Source organism: Mauremys reevesii, linkage group 2 (genome assembly GCF_016161935.1).
Source record: "Mauremys reevesii isolate NIE-2019 linkage group 2, ASM1616193v1, whole genome shotgun sequence".
Taxonomy (NCBI): Eukaryota; Metazoa; Chordata; order Testudines; family Geoemydidae; genus Mauremys; species Mauremys reevesii.
In genome coordinates, this window is record NC_052624.1 from 260,422,167 (window position 1) to 260,445,097 (window position 22,931).

Below are 22,931 nucleotides of genomic sequence, written 5' to 3' on the forward strand. Positions count from 1 at the left end.
AATAAAATGTCCTGAGTAGCTGTTTAGAACTAGCATCCCAAAATATCTGTTTGCTAGAAAAGTTAGACCAGTATAACTGTCAGGTAGGGGGTTGTCTTTAAAAAAAAACAAAAAAAAAAACAGTGTAGTTATACTGCTATAAGCTCTACTGTCAATGAAGCTATACCACTATAAAGATACCATACACCCTATGGCTCTGGCCTTGTCTACACTTGAAACTTAGTGCCATAGCTATAGTGATTAGGGGTGTCATTTTCCCCCCAACCCCCGTGACATAGCTATGTCAGTATAAGCCCTAGTATAGATGTACTCATACTAAAATAAAAGTGCTTTTGCAAACATAGCTTATATCTCTTAGATAACTGGTGTAAGCTATGCTAGAAGAAGCATGAGTATGCTGGCTGAAGCTGCATCTACACTAGGAGGGTTTGTTGGTACAGCTATGGTCTATTTTGCTTCCCAAACCAAAACAAGCTATATAACTATAAGCAGTTTGATACTGATATAATTGCATCATCACTATTTGGGAGCAGATGGGTTGCCACTTTAATTTACTGGTACAATTAAAGCAGCAAAACTTTCTGGTATAGACAAGATTTAAAATTTTCATAATGGGGCAGGGAAGTTAATGGGATTCTCCAACAAAAATTCAAATGTGTCTTAATTCTGCATCACTTCTTATAGGCACAATTCAACTATTTTGAAAGTCCATATAAAGACATCACTGATTTTAATGGGATTTGTGTCCATTTATTCTTTTTGTAGAGACTGTCCAGTTTGGCCAATGTACATGGCAGAGGGGCATTGCTGGCACATGATGGCATATATCACATTGGTAGATGTGCAGGTGAACAAGATGATGTGCAGGTGAACAAGATGGTGTGGCTGACATGGTTAGGTCCTATGATGGTGTCCCTTGAATAAATATGTGGACAGAGTTGGCAAATTCAAAAACAGACCCCAGCAAGAAACTGCAGAACTGAAATTAATTTGCAAACTGGACACCATCAAAGTAGACCTGAATAAAGACTGGGAGTGGATGTGTCACTACAAAAAGTAATTTCCCTCTGCTGACGTTCACACCTTCTTGTCAACTGTTTGAAATGGGCCACCTTGATTGCATTGGTCTCATTAGCACTACAAAAGTGTTTTTCCCTCCCTTCGTATTCATCCCTTCTTGTCAACTGTTGAGAATAGGCCACTTCCATCTTAATAGAATTGGCTCATTAGCACTGACCCCTCACTTGCTAAGACAACTCCCATCTTTTCTTGTGTTGTGTATTTATACCTGTCTACTGTATTTTCCACTCCATGCATCTTATGAAGTGGGTTTTAGCCCATGAAAGCTGATCCCAAAAAAATTTGTTAGTCTCTAATGTGCCACAAGGACTCCTCATTGTTTTTGCCAATACAGACTAACATGGCTACCACTCTGAATATTGTCTTTGCATCAATTATTTGCTTACTAAGAAACATTACCCTGTCTTTAAAGTTGACTGGGAATTATTTACACTTACTTATCAGGGTGTTTACATACAATAGCCCTGACAGTCACACTCTGTAGGTGTAATGCTTTCCAAAAAGTCCTGCAAAGACAGAACTGTAGTCTGTGCTTCAGAAAAGAGTTATGCTGAGGTGCAGGAAGGAGGGGAGTGCCACAGAATGGTACATAATGTTGCCTCAGCATCCCATTATATTTAGATACTACAACAATAGATATAGAATAGATAGCTTTGCAGGCTGGGGAATCACACTTAAGACCTTGACTCTTCAGACAGGCAAACTACTATTTGATTTTTTTTATATCCTGGACCCTTGAGAGTAAAGATTTGGGTGCCTGAAAGAACTAGAATTACTTTACACTATGTGGAGGACTATAGCCAGTGCTTAACCTTAGCTGTACTCAGCAGTTGCCTCCTTTCAGATCTTCAAATGATTGCAATGACCTTGGGCTTCCCACTGTGCACTGCACAAGGTTTTGTAGCGAAAGGGGTTAATAACATATCACAGTCTGACTGAATGGCTGTCATACATTTCCTTTGGGTTAGCAATTGGGATTAGTAAACATTTTCAGAGTACAGGGTATTCGGTTTCTCTTCCAGCCTCACAGAACTGTTTATATAAATAATACTTTTGCAATTTTCTTTCCAAATGCAGATTTCTTCCACCTATATTCTGTTGAATCTTGAATATGGGTTAAACTGTAAACTCTTTGGGACAGTGACTGTACAGTGGCTAGTATAATGAGGCTTAAAGCACTGCTTGTGGCTTGTAAGCAATACCTCAAAACAAATAATAATTATATTTAAAGTTCAAGAATGTATATGCCTTATCATGCAGCAATATATCCTACAAATTTTATTCTATTATTCTTCTGCAAATATTTGTTGAAGATTTTACTAATCATAATGCCAGAAAATCTGGAATTCATTTGCTTCAGCCATGCCACCCCCGATGAAGCATCCACCGCAGTAAAGGATATTCATTCATTTATAACAAATCTTAAAAGAAGCAGCTCAGCATTATATGACACAGACTTTTGTACTCATTAACCTTAGCAAAGATACGTTGATATGCCTTATCCCTAATGATGCTGTCATTTGTGATTCTCTGCTAACATGGAAATTCAGCCAACACTTATCTCAAGAAACTCTGACATTTGTTCCTTGGGCTACTTTGAGACACTACTAGATTATCAACTAATTCAGGTAATGGGGTCGCCAAGATCTATGAAGATAGGGTTAATGCCCACAGTAATGTAATTTATAGGAAAATTAGAATACTTTAAGGGGAATGATTTAACCTTTCAAGATCAAATCAAGATATTCAGCTTCTGCAACACATTTAATAAGAGAGACACTTGTTCTAACATTTTCCATTGTGTTTTAAGAAAAAAGTATCTGAAACTAAATGGGTTTATATGATCAGAGGCATTTCAGTGTCTCTGTACTGTGAAACTACAGGGAAAGGCTAATCTGTGAAAAGGCTCATTTCAAAGAATTCTGCCAAATGAGTAAGTGTACAATATTTTATAGAGTAGCATTAATGCATGTTTCTTTCTTTGAAAAATTGTTTGCTGCACTTTATTGAAAATGCTCCAAAAGAAAAAGAAATTACTACACTATTTTCCAGCGAGGAACTGAAAGGACAGATTGTCCTTCCACAGAAAACTCACAGGCCTTCAGAAGCCACAGCGGTCTAAGATCTGTGTATATGTGAGTCCCACTGGAGGGGCCTGTGCCTCCACGTTGGCTGCAGGGCCACATGGATCAAGCTGCATTTATTTTTCTGCAGATTCACCACAGTGATAGGGATGGTGGGAGCATATGCTTCTCCATGGCACGACTTCTGGCTCCTCTCATGCGTGTATCTAGGGTGTACAGAGAAACTCAGGCAGAGGCTCACTACTGCATGGGCAAGGTGAAATCTGTGTAGGAGGGGATCCTTGCACATGGATCTCAGAGGGACTATGTGGCCCAGTGTGAGTTTCTTCCCCCGATGCAGATTTGAGTTGCTACTACATAGAACAGAGTGCTTGATATTACATTCCTTCCACATTCAAAGCTCCCAGTGGAGTTAATGGGAGTTTGGGATACAAAGGCTGCAGGATAACACCTAATTATAAGTGCATATCAATATTAGTTTATCTCAAATAAATGCTGTTTTTTAATGTAGGGAAAGCTACTATGTATAATGATGAATAAGACTTTATTTACTCAATGTCTATACAGTTTCTAGAACAATGGGACCTTGATCCATGAAAAGGGCCTCTGGATGCTACTGAAGTGCAAATAAATAATAGTTAATTTGAAAAAAAGAAAAGGCAAAAATCATACAATATTTAAAACTTTAAGTTACACATTTGCAAAACAGATATTGCTCTCAGAAATATACAGCAAGTAAAAAGAGTTCATATTATTATTTTAAATTATTTGCATAATCTAGTTTTAATTATGGCAAAACAAACATATTTGTCAGAAATTACACTTCTTTGGAGACCTGAAGAATACTAAAATAGTCTGCAGCATAAATCAAATGCACTGTGATTTTTTTTGTTTGGCTTTTAGATTACTTATGTCTAGCAGGAGCCGGAGCCTGTATAGATACAATTTGTTTATGCTTTCGGTCCCAGTGCTTGCTGTTAAGGAGAATTGAGTTAGTGAATGAAAGAACATGTGGTACAGAAGGAATGGGATTCATGCCCAGGAAATGCCAAGAAAACCTTTAAATACTGGCAGAAGGAGAATTTCCGATGTTTGTTTCTGAAACTACAGCCTGAAGTCCAATGAGCTCCAGAAGCAGTTATATGGGAGGAAAAAATAGAATACCAGCAGAGTGAAAAATAAGGGACCAAATTCTGTCCTCCATTATGCCTTTTTATCTTCATTGGCTAATGGCAGAATTTAACACTAGGTCTACAGGAACATTTTCAAAATCACTATTCTATTCTATCCTGTTCCTTCCTCTCTTACCATGTACTTCTACTGTTGAGATGGACTTTAATTTCCTGTCAGAAAAAAATGCAATTTACTCCATAGCAGGAACAAGGAAATGCTTTCAGCATGTTTCAAACCACAAGTTGTAGAGCACAGTGATCACTCGATTACAGAGTGAAATTTTGTGGCCTGTATTGTACAGGTGTTCAGACTAGATGACTGTTATTGTCCTTTCTGTCCTTAACATCTGTAGATGAAGTCCTGGTCCCATTGAATTCAGTGACAACACTCCATTGACTTCAGCAGTTAGGATTTTATCCTATGAAATTTAAATCTCAGAGCCTCTTTCTACACAGCTTTTGGGAAACCACATCTGACCTCAAGCTCCATCTTTCTCCCTCACCTTTTGACTAGCTCTCACCCACTGCTAAATTAGATTGCAGGCTCTCTGGCCAAGGCAGCATGGGTATATGAGTGTTTATATAGTGCTTAGCACAAATTTGGCTCTAAATACAAAAACTGATACTTCTAGGTTTTGTAGAGATCTAATAGTATCAACAGAAAATATATCAAAATCAAAATTTTCAAAGTTGAGTGTCTATTGCAGGGGTCAGCAACCTTCAGCATGCGGCCCATCAAGGTAATCTGCTGGTGGGCTGCAAGACATTTTGTTTATGTTGACTGTCCTCAGGCATGGCCCCCCACAGTTCCCAGTGGCAGCGGTTCACCATTCCTGGCCAATGGAAACTTGTGGGAAGTGACGCAGGCTGCAGGGACGTGCCAGCCGCCGCTTCCCACAGTTTCCATTGGCTGGGAACAGTGAACCGTGGCTACTGGGAGCTGCGGGCAGCCATGCCTGTGGATGGTCAATGTAAACAAAATGTCTCACAGCTCGTCAGCGGATGACCCTGATGGGCCACATGCCGAAGGTTGCTGACCCCTGGTCTATGGTATCCACCTAGATACCTAATCATATGGCTTAATTTTCAGTGGCGCTAAGAACCTGCAGCTCCTATTGACTCTGTAGGGTTAAAAGTTTGAAAATGTTGGCACTGGTTCTTGTTGGATGAGCCACTCTGAAGTCACTGCTGTCAATTATATTATTTTGGCTGTGAAGGCGTTCAGTGTTTAGGAAACTTAGGACAAAGTTTTATTTGCTATTCAGGAATATATTGGCTGCAAGTTTTTATAGGACCCTGAACTTGTGGCTCAATGGATGTGTGTGTGAAGATCTGCCAGGTTTGATCTGCAGATGACTAAAATTCACATTGTTTATCAACAACTCACGGAGTACTGTGGCTAAGTGCTAAAGCCAACATTTTCAGAAGTAGCCACTGATTTTCACTGAATCAATTTCTAGGTCACTAAAACTTTAGCCACTGAAGTCAATGAGAGCTTTGGTTGCTACACCAGGTCCAAGTCTGTGGAAAATAAGCCTCATTGTAGGACAAAACAGTATGGCTAATCCAATGCCCTGAAGTCCATGGATATCTTTCACTTTAGTGGTGTTAAATCAGCTCCTTCACATCATTTTTTTTCTCTGCCTGCTGAGGATAAAACAATGTAGGTTTATAAACTGCGTTTATAAATTGAATTGAGGCTCTTAAACAGCATTAAAGAGTTCTTATGAATAATGTACAACACCTACTTACAGAGTTGCTAAAACTCTGTTCCTGGGAATTATTTAATGTAAAATCTCTTGGAGTTTGAGAACCCAGACCCAGAATCTCATTATTTTTAGTGTCAGCTTTTGAACTTCGATATATAGCCTGTAAAATTATTCAAAGGAATGCTTAATGTGTTTTAAAATAGAGACTGAAACTGCTTCCTACTCATTTCTAAAATACTTGCACTCTGTGAGCAAAACCTGTCCATGAATTATGCACAAAAATGCGTATTAGTTGTTTGGTTCATTGTTTGTTATCTGGCAACACGGTTTATTACTTAGGATGTCACAGAAACTAAAATGGAATTGTTACATCACTGGCCATTTGAACTACTGTTCAAACATAAGTCACTGCTGCAGCATAAAGAAAGAGATGGAAATATGTCAGAGAGGAAAAGGAAGACTATTCATTTATTTATTTATATTCCAGGAATGTCTAGAAGCCCTAAGAGAGATTGAGTCTTCTCTGTGCTAGGCCACACTGTTAGTCTGTAACAAAACCAACAATAAAACTCCAAAACTCCAGAATCTCAGTCTAGTGCCTTAACCATAAGCCCATCCTTCTTTTCTGTGATTGTAGGTTTGGATTTCTACCTTGACCAAATGAATAGTTGTGAACTTAATTGGCTTGTCTCAGATCACCTTAGGCAAATTAACAACTGGTGAATGTGGTTACACTGGACCAAATTCCTTATGGGTGTAGCAACATTAACTTCAATGACGTTACACCAGCAAAGAATGTGGCCTTAGGAATTTCAGTGATACAGCAAAGGTGAATATGTCCTCCAAACCTTTTAAAATGTCAGCACTCTTTTATGATCAGTATATCTATTTATTTCTTGACTGTATGAATGATGAAAAGGAGCAGAAATGTAAGCAGGTGAGTGTTTTAAGTCTTCTTTCTTTGGGTTGTGGGTCAGTCATCAACAAGACTAAATATGTTATTCAGTATAAACACATAGGGACAGATTATGGGCTCACAATGATGTAAATCTAGAGTAACTCAATAATTGATGTACACCAGTGACACTGAAGCGCGATTTTACCCAGTATGGCTGCATGGTGTGTACATCAAGTAGAACTTGGACCAAAATTTTTAAAAGTGGCTTGGGACTTTGGATGTCTCAGTTTTGCATTTCCTAGCTTGAGATGCCTTAATGGGTCCTGATTTTTCAGAAAGTGCTGAGGACCCACCCTCAGAACTTTAGATCTTCAATAAGATGTCTCAAATTTGGCACTCAAAATGACTAATCATTTTTTGGAAATTAAGTCCTGATCTTGTTCCCACTGAATGACTAAGCTCGCCAACAGGAGCAGGGTTGGGTCCATACATTATTGTTGTTATTATTTGTTTACATTATCATAGTGCTTAAGAGCCCCAGCCAGAGACCAGGACCCCATTGTGCTAGGCACTGTACAAACAGAGAACAAAAAGACAGTCCCTGCCGAAAGAGTTTATAAACTAAGTATAAGACAATAGACAACAGACGGATACAGACAGATTGATAGGGGAGTACAAGGAAACAATGAGACAATATTGGTCAGCATGGTAGGCAATGATCACGTTTTTTATAGGCCTCACTGCAAAGGATAGTTTTAAGGATGAATTTGAAGGAGGAGAATGAGTTGTGAGAAGCTCCCTGTAATCATTCACAAAACTAAGTGTGAGGGGCAGCATGGGAGAAAGCATGATGATGCTTGTTTAAGAATTTACCAGGTGGGTGATGGAAGCTGGGCATCATGAGCTGATCAAAGGCTTAAGCTAACCTTTTGATACTGAATGAGAGTTAAGAGGCAAGGTGGAGTTAGACTGGGAAAGGCCTTGAAAGTGAAGCTTATGTTTGATACGCTAGAGAAGAGGAAGCAAGTGAAGGGATGGAAAGAGGGGTGACATGGTCTTTACAGCAGTCTTCTGAATAGATATGAGAGAGACAAGACTGTATTTGTCAATGACAGAGAGAAGGATGTTGCAGTAATCAAGATATGAGATGATGAGAACCTGAGTGGGAGTTTTAGCTTTAAAGATGAGCAACTAACTGATGGCATAGGATAATTTTTGCCTTAATGAAGCCAAATCATTACTCAGTCTGATTCAAAGAGATTTTTGACCTAGGAATTGAGAAGCAAATCCTTCCTATTATCAGAAGGGTTCTGGCTACTATATAGCAAGGACACTCCAAGGATACGAGACATGCCAAACCCACCAAAAAAAACCAAACACAGCAATTGGGCTTGTTTTTGGCTTAATTGGCTTGTGAGTTGCTTGTTGGCTAGTTTTTGGCTTGTAGTTTGTTGCTTTTTTTTTTTTTTTTTGCTTGGCTTCTGGCAAGCAGGGGCAAGGGGCAAGCTGGGGCAAAGGTGGGGGGAGAGAATCAGGGATGCACAGCGGGCCCACCCTAGGCCCAGACTGCACGCTGGGGGGATCTAAGTCACAGAGTGTTGGGGTTCTTAGGGACTGGCTTGTTTTGGCCTTGTTTTTAAATGGGATTAGCTTGATTTTTGGTTTATTGTGAAAGTCGGGGTGCTTATTTACTGTGAGAAAGTTGGCAACTGTGATCCTAGTGTATTTGCCTCCCTTGCACCAACCATTTATCACTTTGGTTTGATTTCTAACTACACTTTTTACCCAGAACCATAGTGTGAATCCGTAGTGCAAGTTCTCTTCACTAGATATAAATATAATTCCCATTCAAGTCACAGAGAGTTACGAGTGTATGTATCTTAAGAGAAGTCTCTCTAAGTGTTTAACCCTAAGTGTTTATGGTGACCAGATGTCCCGATTTTATAGGGACAGTCCCAATATTTGGGGCTTTGTCTTATATAGGCACGTATCACCTCCCAGCCCCTGTCCTGATTATTCAAACTTGCTGTCTGGTCACCCTAGTTTAACTGTACAGGCATACGCACCATAAAAAGTGTTATTCCCATGGTAAAGGCTGTAGTTCAGCATTAAATTCAACAATACAAGACCATATGGAACAGTCACATTGGGTGTTGTTTCTTTTTATACATGTTCCTTTTTTCATTTTGTCCTTTTTTGAAGAAGTTTTCTGTGTGGAGCTGAGAAAAATAACAGATAATATAAGCAAAGCAATGACAAGCAGATGAAATTAAGTGTGAATGCAGTAGTGTTAGACCTTGCATTTATGGAGAGAGAGCTAAAACAATACATTCAACTTTTATTAAGAGCTCCTTTAAAAGTTGGGCTCTAAAATAATAGCAATGTATTTTATTACCACATGATGTCTGCATGTGCTCCTGATTTATACTAACACTATTACAATAATAAAAGGTTTCAGAAGGTGTTTTTTTCTTCTGGCAGTATTATAAAATATTATAATACAATTAATGGCCAGACCTTTCTGATCATTTTATATCAGTCACAGGCATTCATTAGAACCATAACGTACTGTAATCCTGTTAAATTCACACTTGATATTTTATTTATATTAATAGTTGTGTATGCCTGTAGGAAGTTTTGAGTTGCATCCCTCTTTTGATAAATGCTCGGTAACTCATCCATCTAATATCAGTTAATGAGTGTTTTGTTTTAGAAACCAAAAATTCTCAGAGGAGATATATATATACATTGTATTAAATTGCAATATATCCAGTGTTATTTTTTCAGTCTGGATTATATCAGGCATCCATTTTTGCTCCTTTGACTTTGTGTGTGCAAATAATTGCAGGACCAATGTGTGTCTCTCTCACTCACACAATAAAGCTGGGCAAAATTTTTGCTCAAAACTTTTTCAGTGACAAATGTATATTCCACAACACCAAAAGGCTTAATGAAATTTTATCAGTTCATTGAATTTCCTGTAAAAAAAAAAAGAAAAAAGAAAAAAAATTGAATTTTTTTATGAAATTGAAAAAAATATTTTGAAATGAAACATTTTAATTGTTTTGGTTTGAAAAAAATATTTATTTTCAATTTTCCTTTATTTTATTTTAAAACATTCAAAAATGTTTTTAAAGGCTAAATGGAATGTTTCAATTTTGTCAAAACAGAACATTTTTCAACTTCTCATTCACTGAAAATATTTGGTTTTGATTTGACTCAAAATTACTTTTTTTCAATTTTTCCATTTTGCCAGCATACAGAAAAATCTATTATTTGAACAGCGCTCTCTCTCTCTCTCTCTGTCTGTAATTTGCTCCTACAGTTAAGGTCTTTACAAGTTTACGTACCAGATTTATGAACCGAAATACGTATCTCAAATGATTTCAGCCATTGGTATCTTTTATTGGGTTCCCAAGGTGCAACCTGGATGGTGGGACCACTGAACGCTCTGTCTCACCATTTTGTGGTATCCTTCTCACACTGTGATGCCATGTTAAGCCACAAATCTCTGCCAGGTATTGCACTTACATAGACATCCACAGGCAGGGACACACCCACTGAGTTACATGAGTGATCTCTCAGCCACTCATGAACCATCAATAGAGAGGCTCCAGCCAATTCCCCCTAGCTCCCCAGCCTTGCACTCCAGAACTGAACTATCAGTATAATTTTTTTTACCTAGCTTGCCCCTCCCTCGGTATGGAGAGGACACACACAAGCCTTTGTAACCTGAGCTGAGATTTCACAAGCACTTCAAACAAAACACACTGTTTTAGGTAAAAAATATAAAACACATTTATTAACTACAGAAAGATAGAGTTTAAGTGATTATAAGTAACAGGCAAAGAAATCAGAGTTGGTTACTTCAGAAACAGAAAACAGAAATAAATTTGCAGTCTGAGTTCTACAAACTAAACAGGATTTGAATCAAGCAGTGTGTCATCCTGAAAGATGGTACAAACAAGTCACAGATCCTCAATGCCCCATTGTGGGGGGATTGAGGCCAAATGATGATGTCACTTGTCCTCTTTTATAGTTTCTTCCAACTTGCTGGAAAGCTCTATACTTGTGACATGGGGATTCGCCTCCATTGGTCAATCAGTCTCTATTGTCTATGTGCTCTCTCTGAGAAGTCTTCTGTGATGGCTGTTGAGGGAGTGGATTCGCTTTAATGGGTCATCAGCATGTCTAGCAACTCCATTGTTGAATCTGAAAGACTGGTTGTGGGTGTTTCCAACCTCACAACATATTTCAGTAACACATACATAGCAAAACTTCATCACTTCACATACAATGATAGAACATACACTCCAACAGGATATTAATGTTCATCAGATCAAGTCTTTTAAAATGATGCCTCACAAGGCATATTTTGCACAAACTATATCATAATTATATAACAGTGATGAATATGGGGGTTCCAGGTTGCGACTCTGAGGTACAGAGTGCCACGGTGTCCAACCTTATTACACAGGAGGGCCACATAAACCTAAGCACAATCTTGTGTGGGCCAAACAGATTCTACATAGTTTAATAAAATTTAAAGTCACCTGTATTGATGTATATTTTAAGTTCAGGTCGTTTCATATGTACTTAGATAGTTTGTTTCTATATACAGTATTGTCTATTTACATACTGTGAAAACTAAAATGATGTAAACATGATGACAAAATGCTAAAGAATGGGCCATTAGTATATTGTGTTGAAGCTGCCTGTCAGCATTATGAAAGGCTCTGGTGGCCCGTGTATGGCCTGCTGGCCTTAGGATGGGCATCACTGATTTCGGCTGTGCTCCTGCAATAAGGTCCACGTGACGGGACCCGGGCACAGCCATAGGGATCTGCCTTCATGGATCTCATTTCAAGAGCCAAGCTTCATATTGTATCAGTACTCATTCTCCCCACCTCACCCCCTGAAATATATTCATTATGAAAATCTGGCCCTAATACTAGTGATATCATAGTAATAATAAATTATTGGCATAGCATTAGATCTTTGGGAAGGCATATGGAAATGTATTCATTATTTCATTATTCAAAAGTGCCAGACCATCATCCATGTAATTCTTATTCTTCTAATCTGTGTTTAATTAAATATCCATCTGCCAAAAGAGAGCAATAACAGCTTCGTATAAATACCTGTAGGCATTATTTGTCTACAGCGCTGCTCAATTTTACAAAGGGAGCTCATAAGGTCATACATTAGCATTTGCTTAATAATTGCAAAGCATTATTCATGCATCTTAAAACATTAGTGAAAGCTATGTCCTTTGTTAACTTACGGATGTTTTATATGAACAATGCCTGTGACTTTGTGACTTTAGCTGACTCCAAGAAAGCATCTGACATATTTAACAGGGAAATTATATTTTCCTCCTCCACTAAGATGGAATTTCTCCAAAGGTTATCAAAGTCCTCTATAGTACCTCTAAAAGCATTGTGCTCTTTGATGGATTCCAATCTGGATAATTCAAAGTGACTAGTGGGGTGTTGCAAGGAAATATTCTGGCCCAATTTCTTTTCATCATTGTCACACTGACTAAGTCAGATGAAACTCTAAAAGCAACTTTAGATTCATTACTCAGCCCAGGCAGGTCCCACAGGCACTCTACCAAGGTCCTAAACAATCTGTGCTGATTCTATAGCTCTTCCAGAGGACAGCTCTAAGTATGCACAGCAGTTTTCAAATACTTAATGGTAACATGGTGAAGGTGAACCAGTAGGCCAGCATGTCCTGACAAATGTCATTATCAATAGCTACAATAACTCCTAGTTCCATCTGGAGAGTGCCCTGATGGTGCACTTCCTCTGTATTAGTTGTTCCCATTTGATGTAGTGTTGTTAAATCGTGTTTGTTTACTTTTGCTTGAATGAGTACATAACATGTTGAAGAGAGAAGACTCAGTAGTTGCCTCTAAAAGAAAGTCTTGGTCATGGTGAAATTCCACTGTTTATTTTTGTGTGTGCAGGGGAGGCCTTGCAAATACTCCGTCTAAGGGATCCCATCCCACTTAGTGCCATGCACTGGAGCTGTGCTCCATTCAGAGGTGCACAGAGGAGGATTTGGGATTTGAGTGGGACAGAGTGTGGCCATTGGATCTAAGATTGTATACATACACACACACACACACACACACTTTAAAGATCTGCTTAAATGCTTTGCTATATAAGTGGTCTGAACACCTCTGTTGAGCTTTCTTCCAACAGATAGTGGAAACTCCAGGTTAATTCCTTCCATCCCTCCCCAGCACGACTACTTTGCCAGTATATCCTCCTCGATCCCTGTTCTTTCTTCATTCAACTTCCCAAATACATAAAATTAGGGGGAAAAAAATAACCCCCCACACAAAAAAGGAAAGCTAGAGGAGAGCTCTGCATATGAAATGCATACACAAATCTCTTAAATCTTCAGAATTCCAACATCTAGCATGAGTACCATAATGAGATTACTAGATTAATAGCTATAAAGCCAGAAGGGACCACTGCGGTCATCTAGTCTGACCTTCTGCATAACACATGTCATAGAACTTCCCTGAATCAATTAATCTGAACTAGAATATATCTTTTTTTTTTAAATCCAATCTTGATTTTAAAATTGCTAGTGATGAAGAATCCAACATGATGTATGTTTTTTTATGTGCTTCAGTAGAATACCCAGAATGTTTATTTCAGCTAGCAGATATTTAACAGCAATGCTGATGCCTGTGTACTGAGAACAAATTGAAAGTTTTGGTCATGCTGGTGTACATGAGTGAATACTTTCCTTTTTTGCTTTGTGATTGTTGCAGGTTAGAATGGTGGAAACCTCCTAATTGTGGATTTTTGTGTAAGTTATAATACTTTGGTCTCATTTCAGCTGTTGGGTTTAGCATCTGGGTGTTGGTGGCCTGTGATGTACGGGTCAAACTGGTTGACCTAGTGGTCCCCAATGGCCTTAAACTTTATGATTCTATGACTAAATAGATCGTATCTATGTTTCTATAGCTTTTCTTTTCTCAAATTCCAAGGGATCTGTGCAAGTTCCCTTCTTTCACAGGGAACATCCTGGCAACTCCAAGTATTGTGCTGGTTACATAAGTAAAGGGCCGCTCATGAGTATGTCTCAACAAGTACAATGTATTCTTTAACCTTAATCTTCACATTTTGAATGTTTAAATGGCACAAAGCACAAAGCAATTTTGCTTAAGAAATAAACAATTTGCTTATCGTGGGTAAAAGTGATTTTTTCCTTGTGTTTTTTTTCTTCAAATTGGTTCAAAACCAAGAATTGAAATTCCATCAGTTCCGCTTTTTATGTGAAATGTTTTCCACAGATCGAATAGGAACATTAATCTCAGACACTAGACCTTTTTCTTTTTGAACTGCTAAATTTTAAATTTAAGACATTTATTAGATCTGTATGTAATTTCTGTAGGTAGCAACAATTCTTTTGTATAATTTCATGGGCCTCAAACTAAAATCTAGAGGGCATGACCAAATACAGGCTCACTTGTGGTGTATCCTGAAGTGAGTTTTCTAAAAGGATCAGAGATTCCCAAGTCTATTTATATTACTACTGCAGACTTTAGGAAAGTATTTTAAAGATTTTAAACTTTTGCCAAAGTAATCAGTCTTCAGATGCAGTAAAATACCTAAGGATCTGTAATCATTTCCTACACTTACCTACATTGAAATATCTTACAAAAGATGCAATTTTGTTACATTTATTACTTACGGAGTATTGCAATAAATATTACTTTGATTTGGGTGTGATAAAACGTAATGTGCTATAATTATTGTTAGAGCTAAGTCATATTTTTAGAACAAATGAGAACTGTTCTGTATTGACAGATTTTTAAATTAACCAGAAAATGTTCACGTGTTCCACAGTGGTGTGACAAATCAAAAATGCATGCAGGATGGTAGCAACAATAAAAAGCTTCTAAAAATCATTGGTCTTGTCTCACAGTAAATTTAGAAGATCAACCACCTTTATTGACTGTATAAATTTATCTAAATTTGTTCCATTATCATCTTTATCATTGTCAGATTCTGTCAGTTCACTGCTGAGGAAAAAATTGGAATTCTTATTATCCAGATTTCACTTCTCTGCAGGGCTCTCCATTCATGCTGCCTGGTTTGTAATTAATTATGTAATTTCCCCACCTGGGCATTTTATATACATCTATTTCACTTTCACTATTCCTCCTAGTAACCACATGCTCACCATCATTTGTTTCTCTTGATATCTCACTGGTGTTTATTACATATGTTATTGATTTATCTAATTTATTTTGTTTGTCATCAACAAAAAAATGGCATTTTGTGCTCTCACTTCTCAGGTTAGTTACAAACCGGAGTTGCCAAGTTCTGTGTGATTGTGGCTACACTCAGGATTCTCAGAAATCATCTCTAGCACCAGTACTAACAAAGGTACTCTGAAACTTGGTGAGGGAATGGGTCCAGAACCTGGGCTCCAGCCTCAGTGGGAATGTCTATTTCTAATTTCAGTCCCATAGGTCAAGCCCCACAAGCCCAAGTCAGTTGACCCAGGCTCTGAGACTTGTTGTGATGGGTGATTTTGTTTTTGTTTTGTTTTGCTTTTGCAGTACCCTAAGCCTGCTTAGAGCAAGTCTGGAAGATAAACTCATTAATAAACCTCCATTAACACTTCAATTATTGTTAGGACTTCTAACCATATGCCATTAAGGGATTCATAGAATCATTGATATGTGGGGCTGGAAGGGACCTCAAGAAGTAATCAAGTCCAAGACCCTGTGCTGCGGCAGGACCAAGTAAACCTAGACCATCCCTGACTGGCATTTGTCCAACCTCTTCTTAAGAGCCTCCAATGGTGGGAATTCTACAAGCTCTCATGGAAGCCAATTCCAGAGCTTACCTATCCTTATAGTTACAAAGTTTTCCCTAATATCTGTATCTCCCTTACTGCAGATTAAGCCTGTTACTTCTTGTCCTACCTTCAGTGGTCATGGAGAACAATTGATCACTATCCCGTTAACATATTTGAAGACTATCAATGCCCTCCACCCCCAATCTTATTTTCTCCAAATGCAACTTGCCCAGCTCTTTTAACCTTTCCTGATAGGTCATGTTTTCTAAACATTTTATCATTTTTGTAGCTCTCCTCTGGACTCTCTCCAATTTGTCCACGTCTTTCCTAAAATGTGGCACCCAGAATTGTACACAGTACTCCAGCTGAGGCCTCACCAGTGCTGAGTAGAGCGGGACAATTACCTCCTATGTCTTACATACAGTAGACCAGTTAATACACCCCAGAATTATATTAGCCTTTTTCATAACCACCATCACATTGTAGACTCATATTTAATTTGTGATTCACTATACACCCTAGTTCCTTTTCAGCAGTACTACCACCTCACCAGTTATTCCCCATTTTGTATTTGCACATTTAATTTTTCCTTCCTAAGCCAAATATTTTGTAGTTATCTTTACTGAATTTCATCATGGTGAATTTAGACAAATTCTCAAATTTGTCAAGATCATTTTGAATTCTAATCCTGTCCTCCAAAGTACTTGCAACTCCTGCAAGCTTGAGTGATTGAGTGATTCCAGACTCTTGTAGAGAAGTCTTTCATAGTCCTGAATGAACTCAAGCATAGCTTGGGTATCCTTCCTCAGTGATGTCATTGTTTAATGAGTCTATAACCTTTCCCTCTCTGTGCAAGTTCTCATCATTTCCTGTTTTGGATAGGGATGTCCTATCACATTCATAAACTAAACATAGAATAAGAAGTTATATTTCAATCTCTCTCAATCTGTTATACCAATATAATAAAAACCAGCAGGATCTTATTAAGAGGGATAAGGCAAAGATGCCACATTTATTGCAAATATAATAATAAGGCAAAAGATAAAAATAAACAAAGTTGTTTTACTACTTATTCCTATTACTACTTATTTCTTACACAAACACACACACACATATTCATTCACACAATCATTCATTTAAGTTCTGTATAGGTGTTATAGTTACCAGCCTAGAAGTTGCTCATGCCAAGTTACTGGCCAGGTATCTTGGTCATGAGGATGGAGGCGAGTCTGTGTCAGACGCACCTGATGCTCCTGGAGGCTGGCAGCAGAACCAGAGACTCAAAGTCCTCAGTTTTTTGGAGTTCATTTTTATAGGAATTAATTCCTATGTTAGTCTATGGGAACCGTTTCATCCTGCTGTTGCTGGCTCAATCAGCAGATGGCACATTCCTGGTGGCTCCACACTGCCTAAGTGGCACATTCCTTCCAGGTATTTGGGGTGGATCCCAGTTTACCCTCTGGGGGTTGTCTGGTGGTCCACTTAACACATTCTTTGGCCCCGATGGATCCTTTCTAGGCTGGCTCCTCCCTAACCATTCATGTACATCAAACATTCATTAACATACATTCCACATCTTAACCATATTTTAATTTACTGTCTCCACCACTTTTGGGGTGTGTGTTAATTCCTATGAGACTCCCAGCCCTGTAATTACAGAGGGTGGGGGTCTGTTTGTTTACATTGTATCAATTACAGCGTAAGGCTAGCACAGTGTTTACTTCAAGAACAAAGTCAATCAACTTGTTTGTAAGTTTTACATAGTAATAGAGTATCTTTCACAGGACAAATACAATCAACGTTTTCTGCAGACAGGAGCTTACAAGTTTTAACAGAAGAACTAAACGATTTTTGTACTTGGTGAAACTGGGGGGTCATTGTCACTTGGGGGAATCACTGTTAGTACCTTCTTTAATATCCCTACAAATCCCTCCCTTCTCCCAAACTTCTTCAGTGCTATTGACAATTCCACCAGACAGGGAGCTTGCAACCTCAGGATATCCTCTGGCCTCATCCTTTGTGTCTCTCCTGATACCCAGGGCTCTTGTCAAATCTTGTCATATTTTCCTCTAAACCATTTCTAAAATCCACCCCCTTCACTATGTCCCCATTTCCATGACACTGGTTGAACCATGGTTCTTTCTCCTCTGGACTGTCTCCTTTTCAGTCTTCTTGACTCTTGCTTCTTCAATCCAGTGAACATTCAACAGCTTTCCTGTCCTAGCACTATGACCAGGTTACTCCTACTCCTCATGTACTTTTACTGGCTCCCTTTTGTTTCTTCATGTAGTTTCTGCAGCAGCTAAGGGCACATTATACGTTATTGAGCATTTCTACATAATACATTTAGTAGTGTAAAAACAAACAAACAAAAAACCCCTCTTTTTATATCTTTCCAAGAGTCCCCCCCCTCCCCAACCTCCATTTTTATTTGAAACTAAAAGTGTTTTCCCTCTGTTCATCTCTCAAGCTAAGATTCCCATCCTCCCCAATGTACAGGACTATCGCATAAGACATTCCAACCCTTCCCAGTGTTTCCTTCAGAATATACTGATATTCCCTCATGCTGATTTTAACTGACTGTTCAGAGCGATATCTGAGGAGGACTTTTATTGGTGAATATTGACTACTTTTCTGCCATGCAAGCTCCATGCATATGTACAAGGACAACCACATATTGTTCATGCCAGTGTACAGGGTTTTATACACCAAAGATTCTCTGCAGGTGAGGAGTTTGCTGTCTGCTCAATCCTTTCCCACAGACTTTTTTTCATAGACATACATAGTCTAGGCTACAATAGTATATATTTGTTCATTTGGTCCAAAAGTTCATTTATTATCACACAGAGGTAGTCTATTGTAGAGAGAAATATATGAAAGTCTGCTTGTTATCACTGTTGAAATACTGTTATAGTGAGTGTATCTTTCACTATCTTAGTGGAAATGTCACTATATGAAATGAAGGAGGATATGATACTTGTCATGCTAGTGTTCCCTTCACCAAGCTGCTGATAAAATTCTTCTGATTGTTCCAGGTTTCTACCTTTTTCTATAATTTTCCACAATTGGCTTTGAGAGAGAATATTTCCTATTGCCCCATCACTAGCTGTATTTCCCAATACCTTGTTACCTTAAAACTATCTTTACTCATGGCGTTATTTTTTCTGATGTCTTCTTTGATTCTTCTCTTTGTTGTCTTGTGTAGCTCATTGTATTTCATAGTCTCTCATAAAAATGACAGAAATGTAGGACTGGAAAGAGACCTTGATAAGTCACCTAGTCCAGTCCTCTGCACGGAGGCATGACTAATTGGTCTGTAGACCATCGCTGACAGGTGTTTATCTAACCTGTTCTTAAAAACCTCCAATGACAGAGATTCCTCAACCTCCCTACATAATTTGTTCCAGTGTTTAACTACCCTTACAGTCAGGAATTTTTTCCTAATGTCTAACCTAAATCTCCCTTGCTGCAATTTAAGCCCATTACTTCTTGTCCTGTCTTCAATGGTTAGGAAAATGATATATCACCTATCCTCTTTTTAATAACCTTATACATACTTGAAGTCTGTTATCATGCATGGTTCTCTATATCAAACTTTTCTTCTATCTCAGGTTCCTAGTTTCATCACATTTCTGTTTCTTTGGCAAGAACATGGAAATCCTGCATCATCTGTGTGAAAAAAGTAAAATGTGTTAATGAACACAGGGCTTGATTCATCACAGCATTATTCCAGTTTCACTCCATTTTTATGTCATCATAAAACTAGAGTAGTGAATATGGCCCAGTCTACATAAGCTATTAATTCATTAGCAGCAATTCATTAGCAAAAATTTTAATCCAAGACAGATCCTAAATAATCTCTGGTTAGATTTTTCTGTCACAGAAAAAATAGATTTTTGTAATTCAAATGAGGAAATCAGTTCAGGGTGTAGAAAATATAGGAGATAGAACTTTATTGGCAACTAGCCTACTGGAATGAATTGCACCCTGAAGGCAATGTGGAACTCACTTCTGGAAGTGTATCAGAAAGACCAGAAACCTCATTGCCCTCAGGGTGAAATTCACCCCAGCGCAATTCCAATGCACTTTTTAACCCCTATTCTGATATCTTATGTGGAACTTTAGCAATGCATACATCTTTGTTACTCTACAAAGGGGTGAATTTTACCTTAAGAGCAAAATGCAAACCCGACTTCTCTGGCCTAGCTTTCCTATTACAATACCAGCAGAACTCATAACAAAAAGAAATACCTGCAATTTGGGATTAGGGGAGCGAAGGCTACAAAGATCTTAAATGCTCAGACACTAGGGGGATGGTACTGTATATACAGAGAAAATAGCAACCTCCATCTCAAAAAATGAGGGATTTTGAGCGGTGCAAAGGTTTGAATCAGTTCTTCTCTTCTTCTTCCCGTCAAGTCTTTTTGTCATTCTCTCTGTTGGGGCCCTTTGCTACAGAGTTTAATTCTTGCATACTGGATGGGGTCTGGGAAACTTCTATAACACTGGAAACATAAGCAGAGGTTCCTGTATATCATCATTGCCATCTGTTACTTATTGGGAGATGACTTAGAGTCCTATTGTGATGAAAAGAACATGACTGCTATGCGACATTGGGGAAAAGGCATCTCTGTTGCTTAATTAAAATTAATTTAGCTGAGTTTACAAAGTTCCAAGCAACCCTGGCTGGAATATTCAGCAACCCTTTCCCAGTAGAACACTCAGGGAAGGATCAGTTTACACCCTTGTGCCCACAAGTTGTACATAAGCAAATACTCTTATGTCTGAAAGAGCTTTACAATCATGGAGAACTGCCAGGCATTGTAAAAGCAGCAAAGAGTCCTGTGGCACCTTATAAACTAAGACGTATTGGAGCATGAGCTTTCGTGGGTGAATACCCACTTCGTCGGATGCACCCACGAAAGCTCATGCTCCAATATGTCTGTTAGTCTATAAGGTGCCACAGGACTCTTTGCTTCTTTTACAGATCCAGACTAACACGGCTACCCCTCTGATACTTGCCAGGCATTGTTACTGAAGAAAGGGCAGATGTCAGTGGGCCAGAAGAGATACCAGACCTGTCAGCATTTGTGACATTTGTTGTCTAGGAGGAGGAAAGAGATGGGAGATACCATAAAAATAAGAAAGAAATCTACAGGAAAAATGAGTTGATCTTACTGTTCCTGCTGTTTTTATTTTTGTTTCTTTTTAATTATTTTAAATTTGTCAGTATATGATTTTTTTCCCCATCAAGACTGGATGCCCGTGGATAGGATACGTTATCACTGAAACAGATTATATGGGCTTGCAGAAATTAGGGGATGAGGTTTTCTGGCCTGCATTATGCAGGAGGTCAGACTAGATCAGAATGATCCCTTACAGTTGTAATACTATTAAATAGTGAATGGATTACATCCTGGCAAACTGTACTGAGTAAAAGAGCTAAATCCACTCAACATTCTGTCTTGTAAATACTACCAGATGAGGTCACAAACCTCACAGCCTCCCACACCATTAAGACATCTCCTATTACTGCAGGATGGAGAGCTCCAAAACAAGCTCACCTTCAAAGAAGATGGAGATGGTGAGCAGAGGAGTTGTTATGAGAGAGGTTCACATGACATGGCCAAAAGATATCAACATGTTTGAAGGTTTGGATGAGCTTCAGGTAAACTTGGAAATTTTTGGAGGCTGATCCAGAGCAAACTAAAACCCCAGTTCAGCAAAGTACTTAAGCATGAGTTTGATATTTTCAATTAGATTTAATCACATGCTTTAAGTGTTTCACTGAATTGGGTCACAAGTGTCCAAATCTTTTGAAATTTGTCCATCACTAACGGTAATAACCCTGCAAAAATGACATAGAACTTTAAATATGGAGAAAATGAGGCCCACTTAATGAATTCACTTTGTCTTCACAAGTGAAAAAATTGCCTTTCTGCAGTGATCTTCATCTTGTCCATTTATATTATGAAATATTAAATTGAAGTTCATTCTGATGTGACTAGTGAAGTTTTGCAAACAAGCTCCACATTGGTATTTGTTGTATTTATAGTGCATGTATATAAGGTCTCTGGTCTTGTTTGTCAGTGGGTTACAATTCACAACTGGATTCTACCAGAAATAAAAAAGAGCCAAGTGCTGGGATTCCCTCTGAGAACTTTTTCCCATCTACTTCCCAAAACCTCAGTTTGATGCCAGCCTTTGTCATTCAAGTATCTTTATTTGGCACACAGCAACACTAAGCTGAGCTGATCAGGCTCAAATGTGGGGGTGGGGAATCGGTGGATGCGGGATACATCACAGCTCCAAAGTTACACAGAAACTCTCTCCCTTTATATACCTTACATATCTCATTTGCTATACATTGCATCACATATTTTTGACTTGTCTTGATTATTTTGCAAGAACTAATCACTGTGCGGAATGCTCTGTCCATGCATTGTCCATGTTTGACCTCCTGAGCTGATGGTATCAAATTTGCAGATGAACTGAAGCTCAGTAGTTTCTCTTTGAAGTCTGGTCCTGAAGTTTTTTTGCTTCAGGATGGCTACCTTTAAATCTGCTATTGTGTGTCCAGGGAGGTTGAAGTGTTCTCCTACAGGTTTTTGTATATTGCCATTCCTAATATCTGATTTGTGTCCATTTATCCTTTTCCATAGGGCTGTCCGGTTTGGCCGATGTACATAGCAGAGGGGCATTGCTGGCATATGATGGCGTATATTACATTGGTGGACGTGCAGGTGAATGAACCGGTGATGGTGTGGCTGATCTGGTTAGGTCCTGTGATGGTGTCACTGGTGTAGCTATGTGGGCAGAGTTGGCATCGAGGTTTGTTGCATGAATTGGTTCCTGAGTTAGAGTTACTATGGTGCAGTGTGCAGTTACTGGTAAGAATATGCTTCAGGTTGGCAGGTTGTCTGTGGGCGAGGACTGGCCTGCCACCCAAGGCCTGTGAAAGTGAGGGATCATTGTCCAGGATGGGTTGTAGATCCCTGATGATGCATTGGAGAGGTTTTAGCTGGGGACTGTATGTGAGGCCAGTGGAGTTCTGTTGGTTTCTTTCTTCGGTTTGTCTTGTAGTAGGAGGCTTCTGGGTACACGTCTGGCTCTGTTGATCTGTTTCTTTATTTCCTCGTGCAGGTATTGTAGTTTT